The sequence below is a fragment of the Lepidochelys kempii genome, chromosome 9, assembly GCF_965140265.1.
Source record: "Lepidochelys kempii isolate rLepKem1 chromosome 9, rLepKem1.hap2, whole genome shotgun sequence".
Classification (NCBI taxonomy): domain Eukaryota; kingdom Metazoa; phylum Chordata; order Testudines; family Cheloniidae; genus Lepidochelys; species Lepidochelys kempii.
The window spans coordinates 37,259,701-37,273,819 of record NC_133264.1 but is presented as its reverse complement, the minus strand read 5'-3'; the positions used below and the strand labels follow the sequence as shown (position 1 = coordinate 37,273,819).

General features: G+C 44.2%; 1 protein-coding gene across 7 annotated transcripts in view; it reads left to right on the top strand.

Annotated features, from left to right (window-relative positions):
- Nucleotides 1–14,119, top strand: part of ACSL3 (acyl-CoA synthetase long chain family member 3) — a 112,854-nt gene that overhangs the window by 31,733 nt on the left and 67,002 nt on the right. For all 7 annotated transcript variants that reach the window (XM_073359941.1, XM_073359944.1, XM_073359943.1 and 4 more), the window contains one exon: nucleotides 5,551–5,655. The gene's annotated coding sequence lies outside the window, so the exon portion shown is untranslated. The remainder of the gene's footprint in view (nucleotides 1–5,550; nucleotides 5,656–14,119) is intronic.

The window sequence follows — 14,119 nt, the reverse complement described above, 5'->3', positions numbered from 1 at the left end:
ATAGTATATCTTGTCTATCACTGCATCACCTCTTGGTAATAAATACTTGCTGGAAATTAACTAAAATGTTTTGGCTAGCTAATGGGGGATTTCAGCGGAAATATAGTAGAATGAAATGCTGCAGTAGGTCACTACTTAAAGGAGGCAGTGAAAATGCAGGTGGAAACTAGTAGAGACAAACTTTTTTAGATTTAAATTTGTGTATTACAAGTGTTTATATTGACTTGGTTAATTATTTAAAAATAGATCTAGGTGAATAAATCAAAAAAATATTCAAATGCTCTTTCAAATAAAACCTATACTCTCAACCCCTTTTCTTTGCTTTCTGTCAACGTTCATAAAAAGCAAATTAATTTTTGTTTGCAAGGTTCACTGAATTTGAAAGCTTTATGAATATTCATGCAAATGTATATTGGAACCAAAATTGTACTTGTGTGGCCATCTTGAAATCTTTCTGTGGGTTTGTGTTAGGTCATCTAATAAGGGTACAGAGACAAAATGATGTGAGTTAGGTAACCAGTGATAACATCTAGAACATTGAGTACTTTGAGCGAACAGTAAGCCACCCATAAGCTGAAATTCTTTTGTACAAAATAATAATTTCCACAGATATGGCTAATGAACTAATCTGTAACAGTGTTTACAGATTCCCAAACAGGGAAAATGTGTAAATTTGCTGACTAAATTGATTACAAATGTAAAGTTTAAAGCAAGAATCAGTATTTACCTAAAGGGATAATAAATAAAAACTTCATGTTTACTAAAAGTAATAATTATGCATTACAAACTCTTCCTCAGCAGTAGCTGGAAATATTTCCTTCGTGTCCATGAACTGAAAGATTTGAGGGGGAATGTAAAAAAGCTAATTTTGATTGTTGCCTCACTGGCTCCTTGACAATCTGCATGCATGTGATTAATATTGTTTCAAACCTCTTGACTTTCATGACTTTGTAGGTGACCATGAACGATGAGTATTTTTATTACGTTACAATGCGTTTTATGAACTCAGATTTTGTGGGGGCAGTTCTCTTCAGGTGTAAAGTAACATAGCATGGATGAACTGAATACTTTACGTTTGTGTTCAAATCATATTGGATATATACCTTTTTTGTATACGCATCTGTGAAATGTACTTGATGTCCTGATTTTGAAAATATGTTCCTTCAAATAATTCTTTTTTTTTAAAAAAATTGCATTTTAAAAGGTTTATCCTGCTAAAAAGGAAGAGGGGAGAAACCCTTTTGATTTTAGTTTGTCAATGTGAAATTTCATAATTTCTAACTGTTGATGTAATCTCTATATTGGCAAAGTCTTCAGTAATTACACCTACTTCATAATTGTTCTGTATCTGCAGCCATTTTACCCCAGGGTAAAGTGGGTGGTAAATGCTACCAAGTCGTTGTGGTAGTGTTTCTCTCTCACTCTGTTCTGTCTGAACAACTACACTAGATGTAGGACAATGATGAAAAATCTACATGTTTCCTGGGACTGGTCTACACTTAGAAGTTTTGCAGGCAGAGCTATGTCCTTCCCAGCATAGCTATGCTCGCAAAACTGTAGAGTAGGCAAAATTCCTATGGCTATCCTGGCCTGACTTTTAAAGGTAAACAGTGTTTAAATTCTGGTCTACCCTGAAAAGTGGCATGTAAACTAAAATATATGGGATTCCATGCTGATCATGTCTCACTAATTTCAGTGTCTAAAGTAAAAATATTTTGTCTAATAGTTTATGAATTCCCCTTAAGTTTTGACAGTGATGCTGTTTTCTTTTTGGTCCCCATCTTGTGCATAATCAGTGGTAATAAAGATAGTGGAGACCAAATGTATGTCTTCAATGACACCTGTAGTCTTCACTGGGGATCAATCCCGTTGCATTGTAAGGCAAATCATAGCTGTTATGGCAAGTGCCTGAAACAGTAAATATTTTTAAATCCAATTTGGCATGTTGAGCCCTAAAGGACTTTTGTTTCCTTTGTATTCCACCCAAATCTCTCTACTCCTTGTGTAATATCTACATTACTTAGTCAAAACAGGTCCTCATACCTAGAGTCATAGAATATAAGGCCAGAAGGGACCACCAGATCATCCAGCCTGACCTGTATATTACAGACTACTAAAGACCACCCAGCCAAGACCATCAAGCCCAATACTTGTCTGAAGTATTACAGTCCTCAGGAGACTAAACTGTTCTATGCCACAGGCAGAGAACAAGAGGGATGGAGGTGCACCAATGCCCAAGATCTCTGCAATGGCATGGAATTCACTAAGTGAGATAAACCCAGATTGTCCTGGAAAGGAACCTGCACTCCATGCTACAGAGGAAGGTGAACCTCCCTGAGGCCCTTGCCATTCTGACCTGGTGAAGAATTCCTTCCAGATGCCAGATATGGCAGTTAGTTAGGTCCTGAACATGTGAGCAAGACCCACCAGCCGCGCACCTGAGAATGAGATGGTACTGAGAATTCTTGGAGCACTGGCCCATTTTGTCTATTATCCCATTCCAGCCATGGCCATCCCTAATGTTACAGATGAAGGAAGAAAAAAACAAACAAACCAGAATACATTGTGGGGAGTGAATCCTTCCTGACCCTTACAGGGGACCAGCTGAAGCCCTGAAGCATGATATTTTTAAGAACATAACGTGTAGAACCAGAAGAGACCAAGGTCGCCAAGCCCATCATACAATCCCATTCATAATTTTTGCAAGCTGTATCTTAAAACTAGTTAGATTGTTTACCCACAACTCCTATTGGGATGCTGTTCCACAGCCTTATCCCACTGATGGTTCTAAATGTTTTAATTTCAAGCCTAAATTTATTCATGGCCAGTTCACCTCATTTGTTCTTGTCATTTTCCTTTACCTTAAATAGCTCTTCTTCCTCCCTGATCTATTTATAGAACGCATTCATATCCCATCTCAGCTTTTGTTTTGCGAGGCTAAACAAGCCAAGTTCTTTTAGTCTCCTCTCATAAGATAGGCTCTCCATTTCTCTGATCATCCTAGAAACCTTTCTTTGCGCCGGTTCCAGTGTGAATTCATCTTTCTTGAACAAAGAGGGCCACAATTGTACAGAGTATTCCAGAGGAGGTCTTACCAGTGCCTTGTAAAAGGGTATTAATACTTCCAAAATTTCTTTAAAAAATTTGCCCTCAAAAGAAACCTCAATTTTAAATTTTCTCATAGAATGGGAATTCTAAAGGTTAATTTAGAAAAATCTAAACAGTTTTTTGTTTAAATGCACCAAAACAAAATTGATGAGGCACCCCAGAGACGTGGTAGCTGTACTTCTAGGCTCCCTGTTGCAGACCTGGCAGACCAGAGATCCCTGGCTCCAGACAGGGCTCCCATTGGTGCAGGACTGTTCGGTTTCTCTATGGCAGGGAGTCTAGAAGCTATGACAGCCCTAGCTTGAGCCAGAGTTGCTGGGCTTTGTGGCAGCTTGCAAGGCAGGGAAGCTGTCAGAAAGCCAGACAGGGTTTCTTGGGAAACCAACCTGGTTTACATCGGAAGATCTGATGAAATCAATGTGTTTCTGCAGAACATTCAAATTTTGTTGAATTGGCATTTTCCAATGGAAAAACTCAGTCAGAAAATTTGTGACCAACTTTACGTTAAACATATAGGCCTGACATCCCACTTCAGTTTGAATAATTGGGAACATAATTCAGTGACTCAGATTATTGACTGACGTAATTGGTATAGCTCCACTGAAGTCAATTTACTCCAGCTGAGAATCTGTCCCAATGTTTGAAGATCTAGGGATTCAACAAACTGCTATAGGATTTTCTTTAAAACTGCTCAAGATGAGGTACTGAAGAGGAGGGGATACAATTTTTACTGTCTGAGGCTCTTACTATTTTGTTAGTTTTTTAGTGACAAAGAAAGATTCCAGTGACAATTACTGGGATTTCATTGTTCTAGTTCTTTAAAACAGTTGAATGAAACTTTTTATTCCACAGAAGTGTAGCATTCACTCCAAATGAATTCAGAATTCCCTCACAATTTTCTTAGTCAGTGCTCAGCTCTTTTGTTAACCCTTAAACAGGGATGAATGGTATGTTTAAAAACAACCAACCTTCATCATTATTTCTGTGGTGATTCCAGCTAAGGACCTGCATGAAGCATCAGGACCCCATTGTAATAGGCACCATGCAAACTAACACCAGGAGTCCTTGAGAGTTCGCTGCCTATAATTTGCAACTCAGCTGAATCATCTTGTCCCTGTGGCATTGTCATGCCCCAGTAGACTCACCAAAACTGGTGCTAGAGTAGAGAAACATGAGAATTGAGAAGAATCTGAGTTATAGTAAAAATAGAATAAACTTTCAGCATGATTGTCTTAAACTATTTTAAAAAAGGAGTTCAATGACACTTGTAACTTGTTAAGCAGAGAAGAGCAGTCCTTGGTTTGGAGACTGCAGTCCATGTGACTTAATTTAAAAAAAAAAAAATTCAGTCAGATTCTTGAGAAAACCCATCACTGTCTTCCTAATTCTTCAAGTCTCTCTGTAGAATTGATTGTAATCTAGGATTTCCTTGGTTTCTTATTACACACACTGCAATTGTACATTTCATTTTGTATTGCCATTGTGTTATCACATCTGGCAATTAGCATATTGAGTCAGTGTAAGGCAGCCAGCTCACCCCTGCGGCACCTCCAGCTGGTCTTAGTCAGGAATTAGCTCACCAGGCTCTGGAGCGCCCTCTGCAGGCTGGTGATCCACCTTACTGCTGACCCCGTGTCCCTCCCAGACCCAGTGCCCCTTGTCTCTTGGATGGCTGCTCCTGGTAGTACACCCACTGTCTCAGGGTACCTACCCACTATCCTCACCTTCCCTCAGTGTAAGGCTGCTGCCAGTCACCAACTAGCCCCTTGTATCGGGGGCAGACTGCAGTGTAAAAGCCACTCATCACTGGCAAGAAGGAGTTTGGACCTGCTGCCTCGGCCTACCCGTGGGCTGCCCCCTTTGCAACCCCAGTACCTGCCTGGCCTTCTACTAGGCCACAGTCTGGGATTTTCCTGGCCGGAGCTCCCCAGCTCCCTTGGCCTTTCTTCAGCCCTGCTCCAATCTAGGTACTCTCTGCTCCCAGCAGCCAGGTCCCTCCGTGTCCAAAGGCAAGAGAGAGAGTGACTCAGCTCCTGGCTCACTGCCTACTTATAAGGCCAGCTGAGCCCAAATTGGGGCATGGCCCCAGCTGAGCCTACTTCCCTACTCAGCCTGGGCTGCTTGCCCCAGCCACAGCCCTCTCCTGGGCTGTTCTAAGCCCCTCAGGGTAGGAGCAGGTGTCTACCCCACTACAGTCAAACAAGCCAATAATACGATATTTTTAATCCTTTTGTTTTTACCCAGATACAACTTCTACTAGTAAATGTTGCTAAATTTTGAAAAAGATCTGGTTACTCAATTGCTATTGTTATGTAACATGAATATCATTGCTTGGAAAATTACAAATCTTAAACTACAAAAGTGATTTGGGTGAAAGTACAACAGTTACAGTATATTATACTTTTATAATTGCCTTATTTAATTGGGATTTTTCTTCTGTAGATTTCACCACACTTGCCTGTGACAGCTCCTGTGGGATAAGCTGGGACTGAAGCATCTGGCAGTGGCTTTCACGTCTTTACCTGCCACGATGAAAAGTTGCATGAGGTTTGTTTTTTTTTGTTTGTTTGTTTTTGACACTCTGTGTGCATTTATTCTAGTGTAGTTGTCACAAGATAAGCAGATCAGTTAGTAAACACATTTTTGTAAGGATTTATTTCTTTCCCACTTCACAAAAGTTTACTTTTGAAAGTAAAGGGTAGAATAGTATTAGCATGGTAAGTACATCACCAGGACAAATCACAGATTATAGTCTAAGAAGGAAGGATCAGCGCTGGAAACAGCCAGTCCCATTTCCCCAAGATCCAAAATAAATATGCCTGACTTGCATTGACTTGGAGGACTGAAGGAGAGAACACGGAGGATTTCTTGTTTTCTCCCTCTCTCACACTTCAGTACTGCTCCATCAAAAAGTATCATGTACAACTGTATAGCGATTGTGTGTGCATGTGCATGTAAACAGAGTTATCTCTTTAAGTTTTCTGCAGTGTTCTTTCATTGATTAGTAGCATCTTTTCCTCAAAGATTTTAACTTATGCTGCTGAGCTATCTTGCATCTTGTACTTAATAATCAGGATCTGATTCCAGAAATAGTTCTACCACTCCAGGACCGATATGGCTTCTTGTTACTCCAAAGCCGGATGTTTGGAACCAGTCCTATATAAAATGGACAGTCTGAATTGCATTTGGCTTTCATATTCAGCAACTGCTAACTATTTAGTTACATTTTCCTACTTTGAATTTCTGGAATATCTAATGTTAAAGCATAAGCTCATATTCAAAAATTAGTCTGTTATATAGAACAAATTAGTCTACAAACATTTGTATCTTAATTGAAAATGATCTTTTATTCATTTTTTAAGATGTCAATATAAGTGGTTTTTGTTGAGAGGATTTTAAAGAAATCTACTTGAGGGGAGGGGAAGTGATTTTTTTCTGTAAAAACAACAGTGTGTATTCCTCTGTGGTTGGCTGCATTGAGATAAGAATTCTATTCATATAAGAATTGCTGAGTCTACACATAAAAATGTTTGTTTTTTTTTGGTAATTGCTAGCCCTAGAAACTCAACTTGGCCTCTTCACAGTGAAACTGGATTCTTTCCTCCTCCCACATCATTATCAGGAATAAAGAACCTACAAGAGTTTGGAGTCTCCTGAAAAATGTCCTTAAATGCTTGTTTGAAGATGGGGACAGTGCTCTGTGCACTGAGCGTCTTTTAGAGTCTTGGTATCTCACAAACCGGTTTTGATTCAAGTGAACAGTTAGGCCATCATATCCTGAATAAATCATCAGGAAGGAATAGGCCCATATCTCCTCTAGCTGACAGTCCATCAGTTCTGAGATTGGATTGTGTTCTGTAAGGCCTTCTTAATTGCCATTAACCTGGCAAAAAGGGGAGCTGGCTCAATAACATACCCACGTGAGTGGTCCCTGGGTTGGAGATAACAATTCAGATATTTTTCCAGTGGAAAAATATAAACATCTGTTTGCTTTACCTATAAATATGACCATCTGCTCAAGAATCACTGTCCATCTATGGGTATTAGCCAGGATGGGCAGGAATGGTGTCCCTAGCCTCTGTTTGCCAGAAGCTGGGAATGAGCGACAGGGGATGGATCACTTGATGGTTACCTGTTCTGTTCATTCCTTCTGGGGCACCTGGCACTGGCCACTGTTGGAAGACAGGAGACTGGGCTGGATGGACCTTTGGTCTGACCCAGTAGGGCCATTCTTATGTTCTTATGGTGATACATGCTTTCTTCAGTCACAAGGTGGATGTTGCAGGAGTAGTTGATGTGAGGCTTTCCCCTATTTCCTCTGGTAGCTTCATTGACATTTTTGCTCAGGAGACAAAGGGCCCATGGTCTGTATGGCTAAGGCAAATGTTTATCTGTTGGGGATGATGTTAATCCAATTGTGCTGAAAATGTTGCCATGTTTAATCATGCAGAACCAGTGCTCCTATTTAATTCGCTGCCTAAGATCCCTTTTCCTGTCAGTGTGGGAGACAAACTGCTGAAGGAAAAACAAACGAGGAGTGAAAGTATCATGTGTGTTTGTTTTTTTTTTTTTACCCACCTTTTAGCCATGCAAGGAAAGAGACAGAATCTCTATGTTGCCAACAAAAGTTCCTTTTGTCACAGTTTATCTTCTGCAAGAATTTCCATCTTGCAAATGAGATCATTTAGATCATCCGATGAAGTGAGCTGTAGCTCACGAAAGCTTATGCTCAATAAATTGGTTAGTCTCTAAAGTGCCATAAGTACTCCTTTTCTTTTTGCGATCATTTTAGTATGACTGACTACTAAAATATTACTTCCCTCCTTCCTTCAGAAAGGAACTATGGATTTTCTTTCATTCCCTCTTGGAAGATGTTTTCAAATTGGAGTGGTAATATCTCTCATTAAACAAGCACAAAAAATCTATACTGTACTAAAGTTAAATGCTGACTGCCAAATTACCAAAAGTGGATGCTGTAGTTGTCACGCTTGTTAAGCATTCTGTCATCCCCCAGAAAATTGTAAAGATAAAACACTTGAAGCTCTATTGGCCTCTGCAGCAACCATCTGTTTTGCAAAAGCTATTCTTTGTTTTTCCTGTTTGAATTATATCAGTGCTACAGAATTTTGTAAATGCAAAATTACTTTTACAAACAGTTAATCTTCACAACACCCTTTTGGTGTAGGCAATTGTAAGTAGTGGTGTCCTCATTTTACTGAAGGAGAAACTGAAGTAAAGAGATTAAGTAGAGCTGTCAACCGATTAAAAAATTAATGGTGATTAATCGCACTGTTAAACAATAATAGAATATCATTTATTTAAATATTTTTGGATGTTTTCTAAATTTTCAAATATATTGATTTAAATTACAACACAGAATACAAAGTGTACAATGATCACTTTATATTTTTTTATTACAAGTATTTTCACTGTAAAAAAACAAAATAGTCTTTTTCAATTCACCTCCTAAAAATACCATAGTGCAATCTCTTTGTGAAAGTGCAATTTAAAAATGTAGATTTTTGTTGTTGTTACATAACTGCACTTAAAACCAAAACAATATCAAACTTCAGAGCCTACAAGTCCACTAAGTCCTACTTCTTGTTCAGCCAATTGCTCAGACAAACAAATTTGTTTACATTTGCAGGAGATAATACTGCCCGCTTGTTTACAGTGTCACCTGAAAGTGAGAACAGGTGTTCGTATAGCACAGTTGTAGCTAGCATTGCAAGATATTTACATGCCAGATGTGCTAAAGATTCATATGTCCCTTCATAATTCAACCACCATTCCAGAAGTCAGGCCCCAGCTCAAGTCGAGCAGTGCAGCCCATCCCATGCTTTGCCTGCGAGCCCGGATAGCGGTGCAGGCCCTAGCCAGCTTCAGGTCTCATCGATGCCCAAAGCTCTTATAGCAGCTCAAGAGATCCTGACGCTCCCGGTGTTGCCCACACCGGCTCCCATGGTATCCCTCTCGGGGAAAACCTGCGTTGGGACATATGCGTGTGTTTCTGCCTCAGCAATACCGATCCCCATCGAGAGGGATATCCCGCCTTCATTCGCTCGCCCGAAGCCGTCACACCTCAGGACTGAAGAGGCAGGCTTAGTGGAGCCCTCTTCGGTCCCCCCCACTGGGGGCACTGATCGAGGGACTCAAGGTGTACCTCGCCGGTAGATTGGCGCAGACACTCTGAGGCACTGATCAGACACTAGGGATCACCGATCGCTGGGCCGTTGTTGCCTGGCTCCAAGAAAGAGGCTGCCCTACTGAGGACGATACTCCTGGCAACTGGCCCGTAATAGCTCCTGGTCCTGTTAGACATACCGGTCGAGTAGTGTGAGGCATGGCTCGTCGGGTATCCGACGCAGATCCTCCAAACGCCGTTGCTCCCCGGGAGCCCAACAGAGACAGTCTCACTCGGACAGGTCGACTTTAGGACGCAGTGACTGGTCCCGGTTGGACAAGAGCCACCGTTCAGCCCAATCCTGGTTGTCCGGTACCAATCGCTCCACTGGTAGCTCCGGCTCAGAGCAAGGTCCCCTGCCTGCGGATAAGCTCTGGTACTGGCAGTGCCATCTACATTATCGGCACTGAAATCTGTCCCACGGCCCCAAGCGCAGTGGCCGGCACCATGGTATCCATGGAACCCACGGGGGTTCACCCAACCTTCCCAGGCTGCCCTATTGGTGTTGGGAGCCTCGGAGAGGCCAGCAGCCTCAGTATCCTGTCCCTCTCCTGTGCTTGGAGAGGAGGACCCAGGGGAGCAAGCTGCTGGACTACCAATGGACGTGGAGGTTGCCATGGTACTGGCATCATCCTTGTCGTTGCTGGATGAGGCTATAACGGGAGCCCCGTCACCCAGTTCCTCAGGATGACGCCAAAGCGCACCAGGAATTTTTGAAGAGGGTTGCTTCTAACCTGGGGCTTCAGGCAGAGGAATTTGAAGAGCCCTCAGACTCTGTTCGATGTCCTCAGCTCCTGCCAGGGTGGCTCTATCCTTTCATGAAGGGGTTTCCAAAATCATTAATTCCTTGTGACAGACCCCCTCTTCCCAGGTCCATATCTTTAAAAGGACCGAACACAAGTACTTCGTGCTGACCAAAGGGCACAAGTACTTGTACTCCCACCCAGCCCCGTAATTCCCTTGTGGTTGAGGCGGTTAACCACAAGGAGAGACAGGGACAACCTGGGGCCGCACCCAAAAATAAAGACTCGAGGAGGCTGGATCTCTTTTGGATGTAAGGTTTATTCGTCTTCCAGCCTTCAGCTGAGAGTGGCCAACCACCAAGCCTTCATTGGCTGATATGACTTTAATAAGTGGCAAGCCATGGCTATGTTCAAAGGGTTGCTCCCCAAGGCTTCCAAGAAGGAGTTCCGAGCAGTCCTCGATGAGGGCACGACTGCGGCCAGGGCAGCCCTCCAGGTGGCATCGGATGCTGCTGCCCGCACCATGGCTTCCTCTGTCTCCACACAGTGAGTCTCTTGGCTGGTCCTCTCTGGGTTGTCCTCCAAGGCCCAGAAGTCAGGACTTCGACGGTGGGGCCCTATTTGCGGAGCAAACAAGACAGCAAGTTGCATCGCCTCAAGGATTCTTGCACCACCCTGAAAACCTTGGGTCTCTACGTCCCAGCCCCAGCGTGTAAGAGGTTCAAACCACAGCAGCCTCAGGGCTGGGGAGCCAGCCTCGGCAGGGCCAGCCCCATAAACAAGACAAGGGTTACAAGCTCCACCCGAGCCACCTGCCTCCATCCTCAGCCCAGTCGGGCTCAACCCGTAATGAGCAGATTGCCAACCGGTTGTTTTGAGGGTGTTCCCAAGGGCAACCTACCAGACTATTCCCTAGATCCATCTTTCCCAGTGTTCTCCGACTGCCTTTCCCCTTTCCTCCTGGCATGGACCACTATAACTTTGGACCGCTGGGTCCTCAACACAGTGGAATAGGGTTATATTCTCCAGTTCCTTTCTACCCCTCTTCTCACCTGCCTTCCCCGTCACTCTTCAGTGACCCCTCTCATGAGAGTCTCCTCGTGCAGGAGGTAAAGGGGTTACTACAGCTGGGTGTGGTGGAAGAAGTTCCTCTCGAGTACAGGAACAAAGGGTTCTATTCCCAGTACTTTTTAATCCCAAAGGCCAAGGGCGGTCTGCGGTTCATCCTGGACCTATGAGACCTCAACAAGTACCAACAGAAGCTAAAGTTCCGCGTGGTCTCTCTGGCTTCTAGTATCCCCTCCCTGGATCTGGAAGACTGGTATGCCACCCTCAACTTGAAGGACACATACTTCCACATAGTGATCTTTTGAGGACAGTGGGGCCCCACCACTACCAGTTTATGGTCTTCCTGTTTGGCTTGGCAACAGCACCAAGGGTGTTTACCAAGTGCATGTTGGTGGTGGCAGCTTACCTCAGGTGCCGGATTATCCAGATCTACCCATACCTCGATGACTGGCTCGTCAAGGGTGGTTCAAGTCTCAAGTCCAAAGGGATGTCGCTGTGCTTAAAGCCGCACGCCACTCTCTGGGCCTACTGGTGAACGACAAAAAGCTGACGTTAATGCTGGTGCAGAGGATAGAGTTCATCGGAGCGGTTCTTGACTCCATCAGCACCAGAGCGTTCCCACCACTGGAAAGGTTCTACACAATGGCAAACTTCATTGTGGAAGTTTCTGCATTCCCTCTGCGTACAGCCAGGGCCTGCCTGTGCCTGCTGGGCCACATGGCAGTGTGCACTTATGTGGTCTGCCATGCCAGGCTCCTACAACAATGGCAGGCAACAGTCTATTCCCAGTCCCGAGAAGATCTTTGCCATTCCCCAGGCTATACTTAGCTCGCTGAAATGGTGGACCAACAGGACAGTTCTGGAAGGGGTTCCATTCGACAGCCCTCCTCACTCCGTCGAGTTGCAGTCGGACGCCTCAGACCTTGGCTGGGGGGGGGTCCCTGGAGGAGGCACGGTTACACATAAACGTCAAAGAGCTCCGAGCAGTCCGGCTGGCGTGCAGAGTCGTCTTGCCCCACCTGTTGAGCAAGGTGGTATGAGTCCTGACAGACAAGACAGCTTGATCATCAACAAGTACGGGGAGTGCACTTGCCAGCTCTCTGTCAGGAGGTGCTCCATCTGTGGAACTTCTGATTCAGCCACGAAATCCACCTAGAAGCTTGTCACTTCCCCGGCATCAGGAATACACTGGCAGACTAGCTCAGCAGGGACTTTTCCTCTCACCACGAGTGGTCACTCCATACAGAGGTAGCCTGCATGATCTTCCAAAGGTGGGGAACTCCCCAAGTGGACCTGTTCACTACCAGACAGAACAGGAAATGCCACCAGTTTTGTTCTCAACAGGGTCTGAGCAAGGACTCCCTCGCCGATGCCTTCCTCCTGTGGTGGTTGGGGAGCCTGATGTATGTGTTCCCTCTGATTCCACCCATCAGCAGGACCCTGGAAAAACTCAAGAGAGACCGGGAGCAGGTTATCATGATTACCCCAGTGTGGCATTACCAGCATTGGTTCGGCATGCTCATGAGCCTGTCAGCGGCCACTCCCTGGCCCCTGTCCAACCGACCAGACCTGCCATTGCAGGTCCACGGTCAGCTCTTGCACCCCAACCTCGGGTCCCTCCAGACATGACGGTCTGATTCTTGAGAGGGCTGAAGAGACTCTTCCCGCAGGTGCAGGCTCCCTTCACGCAGTGAGATCTTAACTTGGTCCTCTCTCTAGGCTCACTGACCCGCACTTTGAACCACTGGGGTCCTGCTCCCTTTCCCATCTGTCATGGAAGGTTGCGTTCCCGGTGGCAGTGACATTGGCGAGACAGGTCTCTGAAATTAAAGCCTTGATCTCAGAACTGCCGTACACTGTTTTCGACAAAGATAAGGTTCAGTTGCGGCCCCTTCTTGGCAAAGGTGGTCTCCACCTTCCACATGTACCAGGACATCTTCCTCACGGTGTTCTGTCCCAAACCACACAAGACCACTGAAGAGAGGCGTCTTCACACCCTGGATGTCCAGAGGACCTTGGCTTTTTACTTAGAATGTCCCAAGCCTTTCCATAAATGGACTCAACTCTTCATCACTATAGTGGATAGGATGAAGGGTCATCCGGTATCCTTGCAGAGGATTTCCAATTGGATCACCTCATGCATAAGGGTCTGTTACGATCTACTGAGAGTTCCACAGCTGCCAATTGTCAGAGCCCACTGGACAAGAGCTCAGGCGTTTTTGGCAGCCTTCCTGGTGCACATCCCTATCCAGGACGTCTGTAGAGCTGCAGCGTGGTCCTCTGTCCGGTGGAACCCCTTATACTGCGCCATACAGATGCCACTTCAGGGGGCGCCAGAGCTGGTTCCCTACAGATACTGCTGAGGGAAAAACTCCTGGCACGGTTGCGTGTGGCGAGCACACACACCTAATATGGAACGGACATCAGCAACACATCTTGAGGAACACCAGTTATGGAAAAGGTAACTGTCTTTTCTTGGAGGCATCAACATACAAGTTCCTCCACTTTGATGGTGAAGGAATATACTCCTGCATAATTTAATCTTGTTAATGCCATAAGATAATGGATAACTTGTGCTAGAAAAATAACATTTTTCATTAGGTTTTCAAAACATAAATGAGCATAATGAGCAACTAGCAAAGAAAGCTGACTTGTCCTAACTTGAACTACCTCTTCTGTGGCACCCTCACCACCTTTTGAGTTTGAGTTATAAACATTATTTAGAGAACACTATTTAGAGAGAATTATCGTATCGATGTAAAATAAATAAATAAATCTGTATATATGCACGCTTATTTTTTTGTTTGTACATGATAAATCAGCCCTGCAAAACAGTGCTTCAGAAATCTTAGGGCCAGAAGTTTTTCCCTCAGTAGGATTTCACTTTTGGTACTTGTATGTAAAGAGGCCATACTTGTAACAAAGAGTGCATTTTTACTATAAACATAACCATCCTGTAATGACACTTAGGGTATGTCTACACTACGAAATTAGGTCGAATTTATAGAAGTCGGTT